At 34.2% G+C, this 20,118-nt stretch overlaps 1 protein-coding gene and 1 long non-coding RNA gene across 3 annotated transcripts in view; both read left to right on the forward strand.

Moving 5' to 3' along the window:
• LOC137629783 (twitchin-like) overlaps positions 1–1,229 on the forward strand; it is a 224,471-nt gene extending 223,242 nt beyond the window's left edge. The window contains 1 exon segment of the mRNA XM_068361418.1: positions 43–1,229. The gene's annotated coding sequence lies outside the window, so the exon portion shown is untranslated.
• A 2,827-nt stretch (positions 1,230–4,056) lies between these two features.
• LOC137629786 (uncharacterized) lies at positions 4,057–13,584 on the forward strand. 2 transcript variants are annotated; one of them, XR_011041608.1, is made up of 4 exons: positions 4,116–4,268; positions 10,434–11,978; positions 12,022–12,093; positions 12,137–13,584. It is a non-coding gene; the product is annotated as an uncharacterized lncRNA (long non-coding RNA). The 2 variants fall into 2 exon arrangements; XR_011041609.1 differs by lacking the exons at positions 12,022–12,093; positions 12,137–13,584 and having other exon boundaries at positions 4,057–4,268; positions 10,434–11,882.
• Positions 13,585–20,118: the final 6,534 nt, after the last annotated feature.

Here is a 20,118-nt window from a genome sequence, read left to right on the forward strand (position 1 = left end):
AGCACTGCAATGAAAGAAATTAAAGCCCTTTTTTCTCTGCAGATTGGACTCATCACGACGATTGTCACGTAACCTGCCTCTGAGGCTCATGCGTGACCGACTAACTCACTTTGGCTACTCAGTATGCGTTAGGGCTTGCTGATGTGGCCTTAGAGCAAGCATTTTCATCGTGTTATAGTGTCTGTGTGCATGTCCGCTTCTGTGCTACATGTATTTTTCCTATGAGATTACTTATTATTAATATTATTTATTAGATATAGTATATCCCATTGATGTGGAAGAGATATGAATGCAGCGAGAAAGGATCTACCATCATATCAATAAAAATAGATGTATGTATTCAGTTCTGTGTCCAATTCACAACATTGTATATTATCCCCTTTGCACAAAGTGACTCCCTCATTTATAGGTATCAACGGCTCCTTCTTGTATAGTCACTCACGATCTTTTCAAAGGCACTGACATCTATCTATGCTCGCTGAAGATTGCATCACCACGAGTTGGCCTGCACAGCACACATGGCGCCATCTATCCAAGAAGAGATGAACTCTATCGGGCCAGACTAATGTTTACCCTCGTGGTTTTCATTCTTGAGACGGCATATTTCATGTCAGCTTTCATCGTTCAGGAAAAACATTTTTAACCCTCTGTTTCCTCGTATTACTTCATAATTCAGAGCCTTTATAGTATTTTGCTGTAATTCTAACCTCTTGGATTTGGAAGAAACCCGCTCTTGTATGGGTTGTTACTTGCACCTCAACTCATATGACTGTGGATTTTAATTCCATCCCATTGTGCACATGAAAAAAAAATAAATACACAAAGACACACGCACACACAGACATAACTTGACACACCGCGTCTCCTCTTTTCTCTTTCTCTCATCATGTCCCAGCTAAAGGTCTCGTCCTTGTTACGTCATCAGCCTATGAACCAATCACGTAGCTCCTCTTATTTGCACTGTTCCCTGAACTGAAATACCAGTCCTCCAAGAAAAATACCTTAACATTTTCACATTGTTACGATGATTTGGTTGCCATCTACTTACGTTAAAGAATTTTCAAAAAGAAGACATAATAATTGTCAGTTTCTCACTAGACTGGTGAAGTCGGGGTGGATGTGCTCGGATTTAGGCCATACTGCACGTTTAATTATTCAGATGAGAAAGTGCCGTTCTATTGTAACTTGTAATAAGGCTTTTACGCGAGAAATATATGTGAATTTTATTACAGCTGTGTTTTTATTTTCCTTTGTGTGCCTCAGTAAAAAATCTTTTAGATTTGACACCCTATATCAGTAACCCATGGATGTGAAATGGGCTTGGGAGGAACCTGTCAGGAAGGGAAGATGGTGAAGGAGTCATTGGACTAGATGATGAGATAAGGTTAAGGGTAATCGGGAGAGAAGAGGTTTGGTGGCAGAGGATGCTTCTGATAGAAGGCACTGGAGAGTGAGCATCAAGCAACCGACCCCTTAATGTACTGATAACAATAGGAAAGATCAGTGGCCTATGGAAGGAGACATCTTTTCCTGAGAAGCACGGAGGCGAAATCGGTAACTCTTAAGAGGAAACATATTAAGAAAGATGATCTCTGTATAGTAAATTGAAGTATGCACAATGTCCTTTTTTTCCGAATAGTGACAATAGTGTGTTTTCACTCCTAGCTTAGACTTTCCTTTGTACAGTATAGTGATAATACATCATTTTTGCTCCTAGTTACAGCCTTTTTTAACTTATTCACCTACGTTTCAGTTTCCTTTCTTCCAACATGCTGTGCAACTTAGCTTCAGAGAACAGTGCTAAATTGCCTCCCTGGCCTCAGTCCCAAATTCTTTAATCCAATTCAATAAATATACCAAAACGGACAAAATCATCCAACTCAGATATGAATCTTTCAGAAAGGATTGTTTTTAAAGTTTTTAGAAAGGACTATCTATCAGAAACCAATTCAATAACCTTATTGAATACCAGTTCTTGGCTATCTCTGATGATAAATTGTAACTCGGAAAAGAAAATGACAAGCGTATCAGCTGATCTCAACTTGGTATTCAGCTTCAGTTAGGGTTTTGAAGTCATCGTGAACGGATGTTCCAGAACTTATCACCTTCACAGGTAGGTCATGCTGAAAAAATTAACACTCACTAGTGTATAATAGTTGTCAACAGACATATGTGAGTGTCAGGTTTGGAGGAGTTTATGAAATGCAATGAAGGCTGAGTGATTGACTGATTGATTTGAGGTTGTCTGGCATCCTCAATGAAGGCTAGGTAATTGATTGATTGATTTAAGGTCTCCTGGCATCCTCAATGAAGGCTGGGCTGAGGAGATTTGTTTTCTACAATAGATTACCTGCAGGACTTGTATGTAATCCTGGCATTCATTGTATCAGATGAAATCTCTCTCTCTCTCTCTCTCTCTCTCTCTCTCTCTCTCTCTCTCTCTCTCTCTCTCTCCTTTTTTAGTAAAGATGGTATAGAAGAGAGTGATAAATTAGCTAATGCATTTTCTAAAATATGAAAATATCTTTCCAAAATTTACTTTTCATATTATAATTAAAAGTGTTTTTTTCAGCATCAATGCCTATTCACCGAAAATATATTGGAATAATTGCAAAAGAGAGAGAGAGAGAGAGAGAGAGAGAGAGAGAGAGAGAGAGAGAGAGAGAGAGAGAGAGAGAGAGAGAGAGAGAGAGAGTAATTCCAATATTAGGATAGTGTATTTCGTCACCTTAAGATACAGTATAATCTATCCGTATAAATACAAGTGTATATCACCTTAAGATACAGTATAATCTATCCGTATAAATACAAGTGTATATGCCTTTGGCCAGTGTGCATTAAAAACGGCACATGTATGTTTCTATAGAAAAAATCTGTTTCAATATAATGTTTTTTTAAATGTTTTATTTTAATTGTCCGTTGCTTCTTATATCGTTTATTTATTTCCTTATTTACTTTCCTCACTGGGCTATTTTTCCCTGTTGGAGCTCTTGGGCTTATAGTATCTTGCTTTTCGAAATAGGGTTTTAGATTAGTTAGTGATAATAATAATAATAATAATAATAATAATAATAATAATAATAATAATAATAATAATAATAATAATAATCTGAAAATTCAATCCGATGCTATAAACACTCTTTCAAGTCCAAATATTTTGACGTGGAATCATAAAACGTTTTTTGGCATCAAAATATCTCATTGGATATTCATCTTAAAGATTTTTCCCGCAAGATCTCTATCTTAAGGCCCCTACACTCGATTAATTTTTTCGTCAATTAATTGATATCAATTTATTGACGACAATGCAATTGAGGAAATCACTGTGCCTACACACGGTCAATGATTTGACTTCAATTTTCAGTTTGATTCATAACTCCCAGATGAAAGCATCTGTGCTTGCTCTGGACGAAATTTTATTGAAAACCCATCAATAAATATCAAAGGATCTTTGATCTCTCAATGAATTGATTCAATGAAATTGTTTCAATTATATTGATATCAATGTCCCCTACACACGGTCAATTTCTCCATTAATTCATTGACGTCAATAAATTGATATCAATTAATTGACGAAAAAATTGAAAGTGTGTAGGGGCCTTTTAGACTGTAATGAAAACGGAATCTTTGATTTAGTTAAAGGTTAAAATTATTTATATATATATATATATATATATATATATATATATATATATATATATATATATATATATATATATATATATATATATATATATACAAAAAAAAAAAAAAACTTTTTTCCCTCTCTCTTTGTTGGAGTAGATTTCATTCCCTTAGTATAAACCTAATCATCCATCTAGTGTATCTCGTCTATAATAAAAATTGAAGAAATTATAAACTAGAACTACATGCAAACAATTTTCTCTTCTCTGACTGCCCTTGAGTAATACAGTAACTACTGACAATATTGTTGTACTCGTTAGGCACTTGGTTTCTTTCAGCCAATCAGGAGCCAGTTTCGCTTCTTTCACCCAATCAGGAGTCAGTTTCGCTTCTTTCAGCCAATCAGGAGCCACTTTTCCAGAATTTGTTAGAGAGGAATGGCATTGACGTTTGTGATTGGTTGAAAATCAGAGGACAGACATTACCGGTTAAACCTGGAATTGACTATGGAAGTACGTACTTTTTATCTCAGTTTCGTCTGTGATATTGGAGGGGCCAACTTCTGTGTTATTTGCGCAAGGAGACTACAATTTTCCATGGTTCGACGAGGTCAAGGAACGAAATATCTCTGGCTTCTTCTAAAGGTAATTTAGAAATGGTTTTTAGTACATATTTTTCTTAACGTAGGTCTTAAGGTATCTAAAATGTGTACTATTTCCGAATTATATTTTTCATACAAACTTAAGCATAAATGTAAGTTTATAGTTTAAACGAATATTTTTCCTAGTTAAAGTATAGTTGACGAGGGAATGCGATGTTTAGTTTGGGCGATAGGAGGAATTTCTTTTTAGGTAATCCGAGTTGAAAACCTCTTGATTTTAAAGGCCTAATTGGCATAGGTGGCTTAGGTCCCTGGTTATATTTAATGAAGCAATTAGCGGAGGCTAGCCTATGGTACGACCAAGGCCAATATAAGCTCTATATTGGCCTTGGGTACGACCAAGGGAAAGGCCCGTGCCAACAAGAGTTGGCTGTAATACACAACGAACGAACGAACGAAATCCAAACTCGAGTAAAAATTGGAAAATACTTGGATGATAGATTATTCTATTTTCCTTTTTTTTTTCCTTTCCTTACTAGGTTGTTTTCCCTGTTGGGGCCTCTGGGCTTATGGCATCCTACTTTTCCAACTAGGGTTTTAGCTTAGCTAGTAATGATAATACTGGAGGTAAGCATTTATAATTTAATTCTATGAATACGAAGTGGGCAAGAAGGTTTAGTTAAAAACTTTTTTTTTATTAATTTGGTTTGACTAGGCTCCCGTCGGAGCACCTGCGTGGTATACTGTAGGCACTGCATTAGGTTTAAGGTTCCAACCTGCCCCCCCCCCCCCCCCAACCCAGACCTAAATTATGTACTTCAAAATCAAAAGTTTAATCGTAAGCTTAAATTGGGAGTTAAATTACAAATATGCTTAATCTTTTCTAAACTTAGGCTTACATTAGTTTAGAATAGCAAAGCTTTACGAAATGTTCAAGTCTCAAGAAAAGTTAGTTAAAATTTACAACCATATTTAATTAACGCAATAAAGTTTGCTTTGGTTTTAGTGTATTGTAGTAAGGTTTTATTTATAAATTGAGTGAGGAAGAATTTCTCGCCACTGGTCAATGTTAGAGTAAATTTGGTACGAGAACAATTTACTTCTAGAATGGTCAATTTATAGAAACCATTTTCAATCTAAGGAAATTGAAATTGGTTATTTGATAATAAATTTGATAATATACTCTTGAATGTAATTTGAGAATTTTAGAAGTGATGTGATTACAATGAATAAGCATTCTGAAGAATTTAAAATTTCCAACCTTGCTAAATTTCTTTCCCTTGATCTAATTCCTAACTTAATTTAAATATTTTCATGAACAAAAACCTAAAATTCTTCTTTAGATTAATACTTACTATATTTTCATTTTAGTATTATATCCATAGTTCTATGTAGCCAAAAGTACTGATGTACGATTTTATTATTATGTAGATGGATAAAGTTTTCCTTATAAATTTAGAATTGCTTTTTAGTATATATTTTTCTCAACGTAGGTTTTAAGGTATCCAAAATGTGTACTATCTCCGAATTATATTTTTCATACAAACTTTAGCATAAATGTAAGTTTAGTTTAAACGAATATTTTTCCTAGTTTAAGTATAGTTGACGAGGGAATGAGAGTTTTTGTTTGGGCGATGAGAGGACTTATATTTAGGTAATTTGAGTTGAAAACCTCTTTGATTTTTAAGGCCTAATTGGCATCCATGTGTGACTTAGGTCCCTGGTTATATTCAATGAAACAATCAACGGAGGCTAGCAGTGTGGAGGGGCTGCTTGTTTTAAGTGTTAAATGGTATTTGCATTAAGATTTTGTACGAAGGCTACACTTGTCAAAATCCAAACTCGAGTAATTGGAAAATACTTGGATGATAGATTATACCATTTTCCTTTTTTTTCCTTTCCTTACTGGGCTATTTTCCCTGTTGGGGGCTCTGGGATTATAGCATCCTGTTTTTCCAACTAGGATTGTAGCTTAGCTAGTAATAATGATAATACTGGAGGTAAGCATTTATAATTTTATGAATACTAAGTGGCCAAGAAAGTTTAGTTCAAAACATATTTTTTAGTTTGGTTTGACTAGGCTCCAGTTTGAGCACCTGCGTGGTATACTGTAGGCACTGCATTGGGTTTCTTTAAGGTTCTAAACTCTCCCCCCCCCCCCCCACAACCCAGACCCAAGTTATGTACTTAAAAGTCAAAAGTTTAATCCAAAGCTAAAATAGGGAGTTTATTTACAAATATGCTTAATCTTTTCTAAATTTAGGCTTCCATTCGTTTAGAATAGCAAAGCTTTACGAAATGTTCACAAGTCTTAAGAAAAGCTAAAGTTAAAATTTACAACCATATTTAATGGACACAATAAAGTTTGCTTTAGTTTTAGTGAATTATATTAATGTTGGATCTTATTTATAAATTGAGTGAGGAAGTATTTCTCGTCACTGTTCAATGTTAAATTATATTTGGTATAATAAGTCTATTTTTAGAATGATCAATATATAGAAACTAATTTCAATCTAAGGAAATTGAAATTGGTTATTTGGTAATTAATCTGATTATACTATACTCTTTAATGTAATTTGAGAATTTTAGAAGTGATGTGATTACAAGTAAACATTCTGAAGATACCAAATTTCCAACCATGCTAAATTTCCTTCTCGATGTAAGTCATAATTTAATGTGAATATTTTCATGAACAAAAATCTAAAATTCTTCTTTAGATTAATATTTACTATATTTTCAGTTTTATATCCATATTCCTATGCCAGTAGTACTAATGTACGATTTTATACATAAGTAGATGGGAAAAATTTTTCCTTATAAATTTTTCTTAAGTTACATTTTATATAAAATGGAAGACTTAGGAAATTATTCAGTGGATTACCTAGGATAAATTTCTGTGGAGTGAGTTTATTTCCTGTCAATAGATCAAGGTAGGTCTGGTATGCAAGTATGAATGATACTGTTTCTTTCTGTGGAGCGAGTTTATTTCTTGTCTATAGATCAAGGGGGGTCTGGTTTGCAAGTATGAGCGATACTGTTTCTGTGGAGTGAGTTTATTTCTTGTCTATAGATCAAGGTGGGTCTGGTATGCAAGTATGAATGATACTGTTTCTTTCTGTGGAGCGAGTTTATTTCTTGTCTATAGATCAAGGGGGGTCTGGTTTGCAAGTATGAGCGATACTGTTTCTGTGGAGTGAGTTTATTTCTTGTCTATAGATCAAGGTGGGTCTGGTTTGCAAGTATGAGCGATACTGTTTCTTTCTGTGGAGAGAGTTTTTCTTTTCAATAGATCAAGGTTGGTCTGGTTTGCAAGTATGAGCGATACTGTTTCTTTCTGTGGAGTGAGTTTATTTCCTGTCAATAGATCAAGGTAGGTCTGGTATGCAAGTATGAGCGATACTGTTCCTTTCTGTGGAGTGAGTTTATTTCTTACCAATAGATCAAGGTGGGTCTGGTTTGCAAGTATGAGCGATACTGTTTATTTCTGTGGAGTAAGTTTATTTCTTGTCAATAGATCAAGGTAGGTCTGGTATGCAAGTATGAGTGATACTGTTTCTTTCTGTGGAGTGAGTTTATTTCCTGTCAATAGATCAAGGTAGGTCTGGTATGCAAGTATGAATGATACTGTTTCTTTCTGTGGAGAGAGTTTTTCTTTTCAATAGATCAAGGTGGGTCTGGTTTGCAAGTATGAGCGATACTGTTTCTTTCTGTGGAGTGAGTTTATTTCTTGTCAATAGATCAAGGTGGGTCTGGTTTGCAAGTATGAGCGATACTGTTTCTTTCTGTGGAGTGAGTTTATTTCCTGTCAATAGATCAAGGTAGGTCTGGTATGCAAGTATGAATGATACTGTTTCTTTCTGTGGAGAGAGTTTTTCTTTTCAATAGATCAAGGTGGGTCTGGTTTGCAAGTATGAGCGATACTGTTTCTTTCTGTGGAGTGAGTTTATTTCTTGTCAATAGATCAAGGTGGGTCTGGTTTGCAAGTATGAGCGATACTGTTTCTTTCTGTGGAGTGAGTTTATTTCCTGTCAATAGATCAAGGTAGGTCTGGTATGCAAGTATGAATGATACTGTTTCTTTCTGTGGAGAAAGTTTTTCTTTTCAATAGATCAAGGTGGGTCTGGTTTGCAAGTATGAGCGATACTGTTTCTTTCTGTGGAGTGAGTTTATTTCTTGTCAATAGATCAAGGTGGGTCTGGTTTGCAAGTATGAGCGATACTGTTTCTTTCTGTGGAGTGAGTTTATTTCCTGTCAATAGATCAAGGTAGGTCTGGTATGCAAGTATGAATGATACTGTTTCTTTCTGTGGAGAGAGTTTTTCTTTTCAATAGATCAAGGTGGGTCTGGTTTGCAAGTATGAGCGATACTTTCTTTCTGTGGAGTGAGTTTATTTCTTACCAATAGATCAAGGTGGGTCTGGTTTGCAAGTATGAGCGATACTGTTTCTTTCTGTGGAGTGAGTTTATTTCTTGTCTATAGATCAAGGTGGGTCTGGTTTGCAAGTATGAGCGATACTGTTTCTTTCTGTGGAGTGAGTTTATTTCTTAACAATAGATCAAGGTGGGTCTGGTTTGCAAGTATGAGCGATACTGTTTCTTTCTGTGGAGTGAGTTTATTTCTTGTCTATAGATCAAGGTGGGTCTGGTTTGCAAGTATGAGCGATACTGTTCCTTTCTGTGGAGTGAGTTTATTTCTTGTCTATAGATCAAGGTGGGTCTGGTTTGCAAGTATGAGCGATACTGTTTCTTTCTGTGGAGTGAGTTTATTTCTTGTCAATAGATCAAGGTGGGTCTGGTATGCAAGTATGAGCGATACTGTTTCTTTTTGTGGAGTGAGTTTATTTCTTGTCAATAGATCAAGGTGGGTCTGGTATGCAAGTATGAGCGATACTGTTTCTTTCTGCGAAGTGAGTTTATTTCTTGTCAATAGATCAAGGTGGGTCTGGTATGCAAGTATGAGCGATACTGTTTCTTTCTGCAGAGTGAGTTTATTTCTTGTCAATAGATCAAGGTGGGTCTGGTATGCAAGTATGAGCGATACTGTTTCTTTCTGCGGAGTGAGTTTATTTCTTGTCAATAGATCAAGGTGGGTCTGGTATGCAAGTATGAGCGATACTGTTTCTTTCTGCGGAGTGAGTTTATATGTCAATAGATCAAGGTGGGTCTGGTATGCAAGTATGACCGATAAAGTTTTTCTGTGGGGCGAGTTTATTTCCTGTCAATAGATTAAGGTAGGTCTGGTATTTAAGTATAAGATAGTGATACTGATTCTTCATATAGTTTAGCTAGTGATCCGCTGATCCAGTTCTACCTCTCACAAAAAGGCTAGGCACATAATTGACACCCACTGAGTAACACAATCATAAAATCACCTTGAATACTGTTATGTAAATCTTTAGCTACAGGGCAAACAACAATTGTTCTAAACTAAGAAATATAAAATTTCTTATTGGTAAACTCATTTTTATGCCTTGATTTCTTTTGTATTCATGATCATTATGCAGTTACTTTCAACACAACTATGCAGCAGGGTTGCTAGTTTGGCCTTTTTAAGGCCCCAAAAAAACCCAAGTTTGGCTTTTTTTTTTTTTTTAAATTGGTAGACCTTTAGTAATATAAAAAGAGGCGGGTCTTAAATACTTTATATTTTGCCTTTCTACTAATGGGTTGGCCTTTTAAAGCTTCTGTTGAGTAGAGGTTGGCCTTTTCTCATTTAGAAAACCTGGCAACACTGCTATGCAGCTTGTCGATTTCAAGAAATACATTTTATAGCAAGTTTATAGGGAGATTAGTGGTCCTGTTAGATTAGAAAGAATGTTGGTGACCATATTTTGCAATCTAATTATGAACAAGTGTTTTAAAGTATTAAAAATAAGTTATTAGCTAGTGGAACAGAAAATATACATGTAGGAAAATTAGTTAATATTTAACATGAAAAGGACTGGAGAAAAACTTCCAACTTGGGTAAAGTGTTTTATATTTCATATGTTAGATTTAATAGGTCTTAAATTGAAAATCTGTATAATGCATAGGATCTGAAAATTCACTTCTGTTAAGCCTCATCTGGACTAGTGATTTGATGTTAGTTTAATGTTCTCCCTCAAAATTTGAGATTAGATAAGCAAATACTGTTAGGAGTTCCTTTTCTAATCTCATATTTTTTTTTCCCAGATTCAGTTCCTTTTCTAATCTCATATTTTTTTTTCCAGATTCAATGTTGTCGTAGCAGCAAAGAGGATTTACAGCCCCATGGTTTCAAGATCTATATTATGCTCAAGAGGCCACCATGAACGAATTGACCAGGAGATTGGCTGATTCTCAACTTGAAATCTCTTGCAAATAACCCCTGGATTGCTTTGGAATACGTGCTATGAAGAGCCCAAGAGGATGAAAAATTATGCTTTGGAATACATGCTATGAAGAGTTGAGGATGAAAAATTATTCAAGTTGCAAATAATGAAGTCCTAAATAGCATATAGTTTCACTTTTGGAAATTTAAAGGGTTTTTTGTTGGTGTACTTTACCATATATTAATTGGAACCTATTTCTGTTTTGGCATTCTCTATCTGGTGTATATAAAAAAAGCCCTTTTAGATAATGATTTACTGTAGTTGAAATATTGCCCAAGTCAGTATAATGTTAAAAGTTTTTGTATTATACAGAACATAATTTCTTATCTTATTCTGTTAGATTGCACTGCCAGCCATCTTGATTTGGTCAAAATCTGAGCAATCAAATAGGCCATTTAGTCCTTAGGGGTTCTCTGAACATTGCCATCAGTACAGTATTTAGTTTACCAGAATAAAGTTCACTGTGGCATCCGTACAGTATTTAGTTTACCAGAATCAGGTTCACTGTGGAATCAGTACAGTATTTAGTTTACCAGAATAAAGTTCACTGTGGCATCAGTATAGTATTTAGTTTACCAGAATCAGATTCCCTGTGGAATCAGTACAGTATTCAGTTTACCAGAATCAGGTTCACTGTGGCATCAGTATAGTATCGAGTTTACCAGAATCAGGTTCACTGTGGCATCAGTACAGTATTTAGTTTACCAGAATTAGATTCACTGCGGAATCAGCACAGTATTTAGTTTACCAGAATCAGATTCACTGTGGCATGGCATCCGTACAGTATTTAGTTACCAGAATCAGATTCACTGTGGCATCAGTACAGTATTTGGTTTACCAGAATTAGGTTCACTGTGGCATCAGTACAGTATTTAGTTTACCAGAATCAGATTCACTGTGGCATCAGTACAGTATTTAGTTTACCAGAATCAGGTTCACTCTGGCATCAGTACAGTATTTGGTTTACCAGAATTAGGTTCACTGTGGCATCAGTACAGTATTTAGTTTACAAGTCAGGTTCACTGTGGCATTAGTACAGTATTTAGTTTACAAGAGTCAGGTTCACTGTGGCATCAGTACAGTATTTAGTTTACCAGAATAAAGTTCACTGTGGCATCAGTACAGTATTTAGTTTACCAGAATCAGATTCCACGTGAAATCAGTCCAGTATTTAGTTTACCAGAATCAGGTTCACTGTGGCATCAGTTCAGTATTTAGTTTACCAGAATCAGGTTCACTGTGGCATTAGTACATTATATAGTTTACCAGAATTAGGTTCACTGTGGCATCAGTACAGTATTTAGTTTACCAGAATTAGGTTCACTTTGGCATAAGTGCAGTATTTAGTTTACCAGAATTAGGTTCACTGTGGCATCAGTACAGTATTTAGTTTACCAGAATTAGGTTCACTTTGGCATAAGTGCAGTATTTAGTTTACCAGAATTAGGTTCACTGTGGCATCAGTACAGTATTTAGGTTACCAGAATCAGATTCACTGTGGCATCAGTACAGTATTTAGGTTACCAGAATTAGGTTCACTTTGGCATAAGTGCAGTATTTAGTTTACCAGAATTAGGTTCACTGTGGCATCAGTACAGTATTTAGGTTACCAGAATCAGATTCACTGTGGCATCAGTACAGTATTTAGGTTACCAGAATCAGATTCACTGTGGCATCAGTACAGTATTTAGGTTACCAGAATCAGATTCACTGTGGCATCAGTACAGTATTTAGGTTACCAGAATCAGATTCACTGTGGCATCAGTACAGTATTTAGGTTACCAGAATCAGATTCACTGTTAATGTTGCATGCCATTGACTTTAATGTGTATTTTTTAATGCATTGATTTGAAATTCCGAACAGTAAATACGAAACTTAATACCTAAAGTATATCACCTTTATTCAGGGTCAAATATTTAGGTTTGCATAGAATGGTTTTAGTTGGTTTCCTGCAAGTCGTCATGTATTCATGCAAATCCCGTACAACTTTATTCAATTTTGAATCTATTGCCACCTTAGATCTAAAAGAGAATAGTATTTACTTTAGTCTTGGAGAACTTGGTTTTCTTAAACCTTAATTTTTGTGATTTACTTGAGCGCTACTAATGTTTTACTGAGAAAGCTTAAAATCAACTTTACAAGAAATCTTACCCAAGTAGAACTTAATTGCAAGCCTCTATAATTTTCATACTACAGGTATATTTGTTCTTAAATGGGGAAGTTTAAGCTTTTAATTGATAATCTGGCGAAAGAAACTTTTTGAATTTAATTCTTTACAAAGATCTTAGCAAATCAATCTTGTGTAACTTTTTACTGTACTGATTTTCAATGGTCATCAGTGTCATTCCTCTGTATATTCATTATCTCATTTCTGCAAATATCTATGTACTGTACTACTATAAACAAGTTAACCTTTACGTGCGACTGTCAGGTTAAATATCTCGTTGGCTTTTAAAACATTTCTCATTTTACAACCTCATCTTACATAAGGTTAAAACTTTTAATTCTTGTCTTATAGAACGTTTATAGCCTTTAAACCATTTCTTGAAGGTCCCTAGAAACTTTTTCCCACAACTTTTGCCAACTCCAAAGTTAATTGTTCATGTACCTCATATCAGTTTTAATAGGCTGATTGTATTTGGCAATGCTTGATGTCACTTTAATTATGTCAGTGTTGACTATTTTCATAAAATCTCGGTTCCGTAATTTAGTAGAAAATGTTGACAGATAAATTAAGTTTTGGCTGTAATTTCCTCGAACTATATTTACAAAATTACAATCAAATTTTGAAATTAAAGAAATTTCTAGGGTGATACTCTGTTCTTGGTGGTGATTTAAGAAAGTTAAGGCATCAAGATCTTTTAATTTTTGAGAAAACTGTTTTGACAATTTACTCTCTCTCTCTCTCTCTCTCTCTCTCTCTCTCTCTCTCTCTCTCTCTCTGATAATGTTCAATGTAAAATGTAATATTTTAAAGTACTGCACTTATATAATAAAGTAAAAATTTAATTTTGTGTTAATTTTTATCCAAGGTGTTTTAATAAGTGTTTTTTTTAACTGGGGTCTGTTATTCACTTTATCAGCTCTTGTTTTTTTTTTATAGAAAAGCCTTAATTGCTAATTAGTGCAGTCACACGTAAAGCATTACAAAGACTTGTTTAAAAGTACAGTACCCAGAAATTTTATTCATAATAGAATTTGTAGCCTTAGAATTACAAAATTGTGGAGGCTTTAGCCTAGTTACTTTTAATAACTCTACACTGAGTTGCACTTATTGCATGACAAACTTGCTTATTCCTCTAAAATATATTCTTTGCTACTTAAGTGGTAAGGTTGTAGGTCAGGTACAGTAACTTGGAATCTTGTAGGTCAGGTACAATAAGTTGGAATCTTGTAGGTCAGGTACAGTAAGTTGGATCTTGTAAATCAGGTACAGCAAGTTGGAATCTTGTAGGTCAGGTACAGTAAGTTGGTATATTGTAGGTCAGGTACAGTAACTTGGAAACTTGTAGGTCAGGTACAGTAACTTGGAATCTTGTAGGTCAGGTACAGTAACTTGGAAATTTGTAAGCCAGGTCTTGTAACTGAAATTTACAGTAACTTGGAAACTTGTACGTCAGGTACAGTATCTTGGAAACTTAAGGGTCAGGTATGGAAACTTTGAATCTTGTAGGTCAGGTACAGTAACTTGGAATCTTGTAGGTCAGGTACAGTAAATTCGAATCTTGTAGGTCAGGTACAGTAACTTCGAATCTTGTAGGTCAGGTACAGTAAATTTGAGTTGTAGGTCAGGTACAGAAACTTTGAATCTTGTAGGTCAGGTACAGAAACTTTGAATCTTGTAGGTCAGGTACATTAACTTAGAATCTCGTGGGTCAGGTACAGTAACTTGGAATCTTCCTACAGTAACTTGGAAACTTGTAGGTCAGGTACAGTAACTTGGAATTTTGTAGGTCAGGTACAGTAACTTGGAAACTTGTAGGTCAGGTACAATAACTTGGAATTTTGTAGGTCAGGTACAGTAACTTGGAATCTTCCTACAGTAACTTGGAATCTTCCTACAGTAACTTGGAAACTTGTAGGTCAGGTACAGTAACTTGGAAACTTGTAGGTCAGGTACAGTAACTTGGAAACTTGTAGGTCAGGTACAGAAACTTTGAATCTTGTAGGTCAGGTACAGTAACTTTGAATCTTGTGGGTCAGGTAGAGTAACTTTGAATCTTGTGGGTCAGGTACAGAAACTTTGAATCTTGTAGGTCAGGTACAGTAACTTGGAATCTTCCTACAGTAACTTGGAAACTTGTAGGTCAGGTACAGAAACTTCGAATCTTGTGGGTCAGGTACAGTAACTTTGAATCTTGTGGGTCAGGTACAGAAACTTTGAATCTTGTAGGTCAGGTACAGTAACTTTGAATGTTGTAGGTCAGATACTGTCAAACTTGGAAACTTCTTGGTTGGGTAACATAAGTCAGCTAAATTACGAACCTGGTCAGGATGGAAATAGGGTTCAGGAAGTGTTTAAGGGAACTATTAGAGAAAATGTAAGCTTATTAAACCACAAAGATCTTTTGGAAAAAGCTTCAGCAAAGAATACTTTATTGAAAAGCTTAAGGGATAGGATTAATAGAAAATTTAAGTTAAATCTACTTTTGAAGATCTCGATGGGAATGCTTAAGAATAGCTTGGTAGGACAGCTTTTAGTCAAAATGGATTAAGAGTAACAAAGGTCTTAGGTTGCAAGTGACGGACTTGTAATAAGACTAGGTAAATCATTAAAAAATGTTTGCTATTTTTCACTAGCAGCACAGTACTGTATAACAAAGATAGTTGTATTATCTAGAATAAGATAGTGATGACCAGTGTAATATATCCAAAGCTAGTCATACCTTAAAGTTTCATGAAAGATTTTTAATAGTGCTCAAAAACGATATTTGTAAATCGGATATTAAATTTTTAGGTTTAATAGGAATGGATTACATTTAGGATTTGGAGATGCTCTTGAATAGGAAAATGTTCATTTGGTATTAGAAAGTCAGGTTCCTAATGAGTGTGAAAGGGTTATAGATCCTAATAGATGATCATAACTTCGGTGTAAAAGGGTTTTACATAGTTTTCTGTAATAAAACACTTGACAGTCAACTTCTGGGGACAGAAAGCTAGCTAGTATGAAAACTTTAGAATAGGTTTGTTCTTTTTAATTTTTTTTAAATGAAATTAGCTAGTTCATTGAGCCCCAGCTCCAAGACAGATCTGACATGTTTGGAATCTAATTGCAACGGTATTCTTTTTTATTTTGTATTTCTAATGCTTTACGTGTACCTGTAGGCCCTATTGTAATTTTGCTACAGAGTAACTAACTTGAAGACCTAGATAATCTTATTTTGGGGTTCCTAATCATTACAAATCTTAAATGTTTGAAAGACCCTGCATTAAAGAAATCGGTGATATCAAGGGGACTTTAATGTAAAGCTTCAAAATGTTCCAAATGCATACTGTTGTTATTGAATGATAACCATGTAAGGAAATTACAGCTTGCTGACCTTAGTTACATCTGTATTGGGTCATTAATTAATTTCTATAGTATATTTGAGACATTTTCAATTATCTAAATTTTTCATGAGGCTCTATGTGCATTTACATTTTAAGAGAAAACAAGCTTTTCTGTGGTCAGGATATTATCTAGGTCTTCACTGCTTAATTTTCCATATTAATTTGGTATTGGCAATTATAATGGAACATTACTACTGTAGTTATACAGAAACTTTACATTTGTAAAATGTGATTATTAGTTATACAGAAATATAGAATTTTATATAACTCTACATTTGCAAAATGTGACACATTACAACTGCAAACTAGATTTATGGATATTTTTGTTAAAAGAATGGTAATACAACTGCCATACAGAATTTATTCTTTTAACAAAAATATTCATAAATCTAGTTTGCAATTGTACTGTCACATTTTGCAAATGTAAAGTTATATAAAATTCTATATTTCTGTATAACTAATAATCACATTTTACAAATGTAAAGTTTCTGTATAACTACAGTAGTAATGTTCCATTATAATTGCCAATACCAAATTAATATGGAAAATTAAGCAGTGAAGACCTAGATAATATCCTGACCACAGAAAAGCTTGTTTTCTCTTAAAATGTAAATGCACATAGAGCCTCATGAAAAATTTAGATAATTGAAAATGTCTCAAATATACTATAGAAATTAATTAATGACCCAATACAGATGTAACTAAGGTCAGCAAGCTGTATACCTGCATTGCAATTAAATAACAATGTACTGTACTGTATATTTAAATTTTAATGTGACTAGCATTTGTAACTATTTATAACTACTATACAAATATTTTGAACTTTGTAAACAATCATGGAGAAAATAAAATCCAAAAGAAAGTATGCCTCTTTTTATTATCTTAGCTCATAGTGTACATAAGATAAATTTATAAAATCACACAAAAGAAAGATAAAAAAAACTAAAAATCAAATCATGGAGTGTTCTCCTTCATCTGATGTTCGTATGACGAGTATTCTCCCCAAACGGCCCCCCTCCCTCTTCTAGCACCAGCAAATGCCTGTATCCTCACCATAAAAGGGCCAAAGGGCTAATAAGTACACCTTGCTTTTAACTCTGTAGAACCAGGTGTTCATTTAGACTGTTATTCAGTCTCCTCATACAGAGATCATTCACTCCCTCATTGATGAAATGAGAGCAGTAACACTTGAGTCATGTTATACGTACGAGATCAAAATGGCTAAATTACCCTAGTAGTGCATGTTGGATGACTCAGTCCACTTTTCAGAACCAATTGTCTTCACAGTTGGTTTTCTTTCTTAACCACTCTAGTCATGAATATAACTGTTATATCCTCAAATTTAAGTTATTTAAAGCCTCTATATCAAATTCTGAATCATTCAAGTCAAAATCTTAGTTACAATTCATTTAAACTATAGACTCGTATACATTTTTACTACACTTGAATTATGCATGATATTCAGATTAAGACAAAATCTGGTTGAAGCAAAACAGAAAATTCATTAAAATTTTTAATGTACAAGGTTGAATGCCATACATGGAACAGGTTTCAGTATTGTGAATTTTGTTACAAATTATTAATACTTGCAAACATTAAAATCAATGACAAAAAATGTCATCAAATTATCAAATCCCATCAACTTAGAACTCCAAGCACACAGCATCAGACACAGAAAACATAGGTCTTCATCTTCTAATAAGACATTATTTCAAGCAGAAGAGACATGTACATGACTTCCCTGCCACAAAATATGGTCTACAGAATCGGAGAGCCCTATTTTTTTGTTTCTCTGGATAACATAAGTGTACTTGAACATAAGCAATGCGATATAAATGTCATGTCTGTGTAAATAAGTTTATTTAAAAGGAAAAGGAAAGTCCACCAAGGCCCTCCCCGATCCAACCTGGTAACAAAATGTTAGGTTAAAACTTTCTTTAAGAACAAGCAAGGTTACCAGGCCCTTGCATACTTTCCTTATCCTTCTCTTTTATTTTTTTTATTATAAATCTTACAAACAATAATGCAATGATTGTGATTTCAAGATACTTAAGCCAGTATGAAGATATTTTGAAAGCCAGTGTTACAATATTTACAGTATAACAGTAATTACGGTATTAATTTACCATAATTTGAGAAGATAATTGAGTAACTTTTGTTCTTAAATGAAATATGAAAACAGAGCAAGTCAAACTTTTAAAAATTATGCAATATATCTAGTGGGGGGGGGGGGGGGGAATAGTTAATCTTTTCAATCAGAAAAATTGTTAATAAGTAAACCATAACAAAGGGTGAAAAATCATCGTTAGTCCTATATGCAATTCCAGCAAGATCCATTACTCATGACACCTGAAGCTCTCTCAAAAGCAGACAAGAACCAAAAATGGCCGAGATGCCTCGCGGTTTGTTTCCATTCGTGTACATGATTGAGTCGGGTAAAGCGGAGAGATGTGCAAGAATACTGCCCTGACTACCCTATACTTCTCCTGCCAGCAGATAGCCAGATCGGACCGAAGTACACATTCACCTTGCACATGGAACGTTAGCATATCACTTTAATTCAATCTGTGTAATAAATTCTCAAATACAAAGCCATTGGATAATAACATTCAGTCTTGAAAATTAAATAAGAGCAATAAAAACCTTTAAACATATGGCAATTTTTCTTAAATCAATTCACCAACGACTTTAGTGATATGAAAACCTACAGTAGAAAGACCTCTTTATGTACTAATTAAAGGTAATGAACTATATCTTAAAACACATTCACCTCCCTGACAAATACAACGACTCACTAAATGGAGAAAGATCAATTACCATCACTCACATTTTTTCATACAGACAGACACACCCGTAACATAAACTCTAAATAAGATTATGGACTATACAGTAGAGTAATACTGAGTACAGCATTATTGACAATTCGTAACCTACTAAGGTGATTCATGCGAAACCCACTACATTTGACTTATTTAACTTTTATATACCTCAAGTAAAATTAAAATGAAGCGTAACAAAAATTCTGTTTAATTCTACTTGGATAGATGGATGAATGAAATGAATGAAATTTAATTCCCTTTAAATTGTTTGCCCAGGGACAATTGTCAAAACGAGAGAGAGAGAGAGAGAGAGAGAGAGAGAGAGAGAGAGAGAGAGAGAGAGAGAGAGAGAGAGAGAGAGAGAGAGCATGTGTGTGTGTGTATCGCCAAAATAACTACAAATTAGCCTCAATCTAATGAATATTCAATCACAGTAATTTTGTTCTAAACAGTTCACCATGCCAACTACAGTATGTTTAGTAAAAAACAATTATCTTTTCAGTATAAAATTACTGTTTTAAGATGTGGAATAGAATTTTAAATTACTGTAATAATAGTTTAAAAATAGAAACAATATTAGCAGTTCTTAAGAAGTTAATAACTTACGTATAAATTAATTTAAAACTAGAAAGATTCAATCTATATCAAGAAGGTGGGGACTTAAATGAATTTCTATCGACATTTAGGGAAACATTAAGATGATATTACTTTTGTTAATCTCCATGATACAAAAGACTAGTAGATGATTTTTATCATGCAACTTCAACAGACTAAAAAATTCTACATTCTGACCTTTCCTTGGCATGGTTGAAACAATTTCCTCTGTACAGTTTGTCCCCTGTACAGTATTGTAAAAGAAAATGCTTAAAAATCTTCTCAAAAGATTTGATAATAAATGACCGAGAGCCCAACTAGAACACTTTATGAGGGAAGCTATGATTTTGAGCTTTCAGTGGGGTATATCAAATGGTTTACTTTTTCGAATAAAGAAATTTCATATCAAGAATTTAAAAAAGAAATTAAAACATCTTACAAACTATTCCAATGAAATAAATATATTCCTGAACAAGGTTGAAAACCTAAATTACAGTGTAATTTTTAAGAAACTGGATCTGTGGCTCATCAGAAAGCCAGCTATGTAAGCAGGGTGATGATTATGAACTCAACTTATCCG

This window comes from Palaemon carinicauda, chromosome 37, assembly GCF_036898095.1.
Source record: "Palaemon carinicauda isolate YSFRI2023 chromosome 37, ASM3689809v2, whole genome shotgun sequence".
NCBI classification, from domain to species: domain Eukaryota; kingdom Metazoa; phylum Arthropoda; class Malacostraca; order Decapoda; family Palaemonidae; genus Palaemon; species Palaemon carinicauda.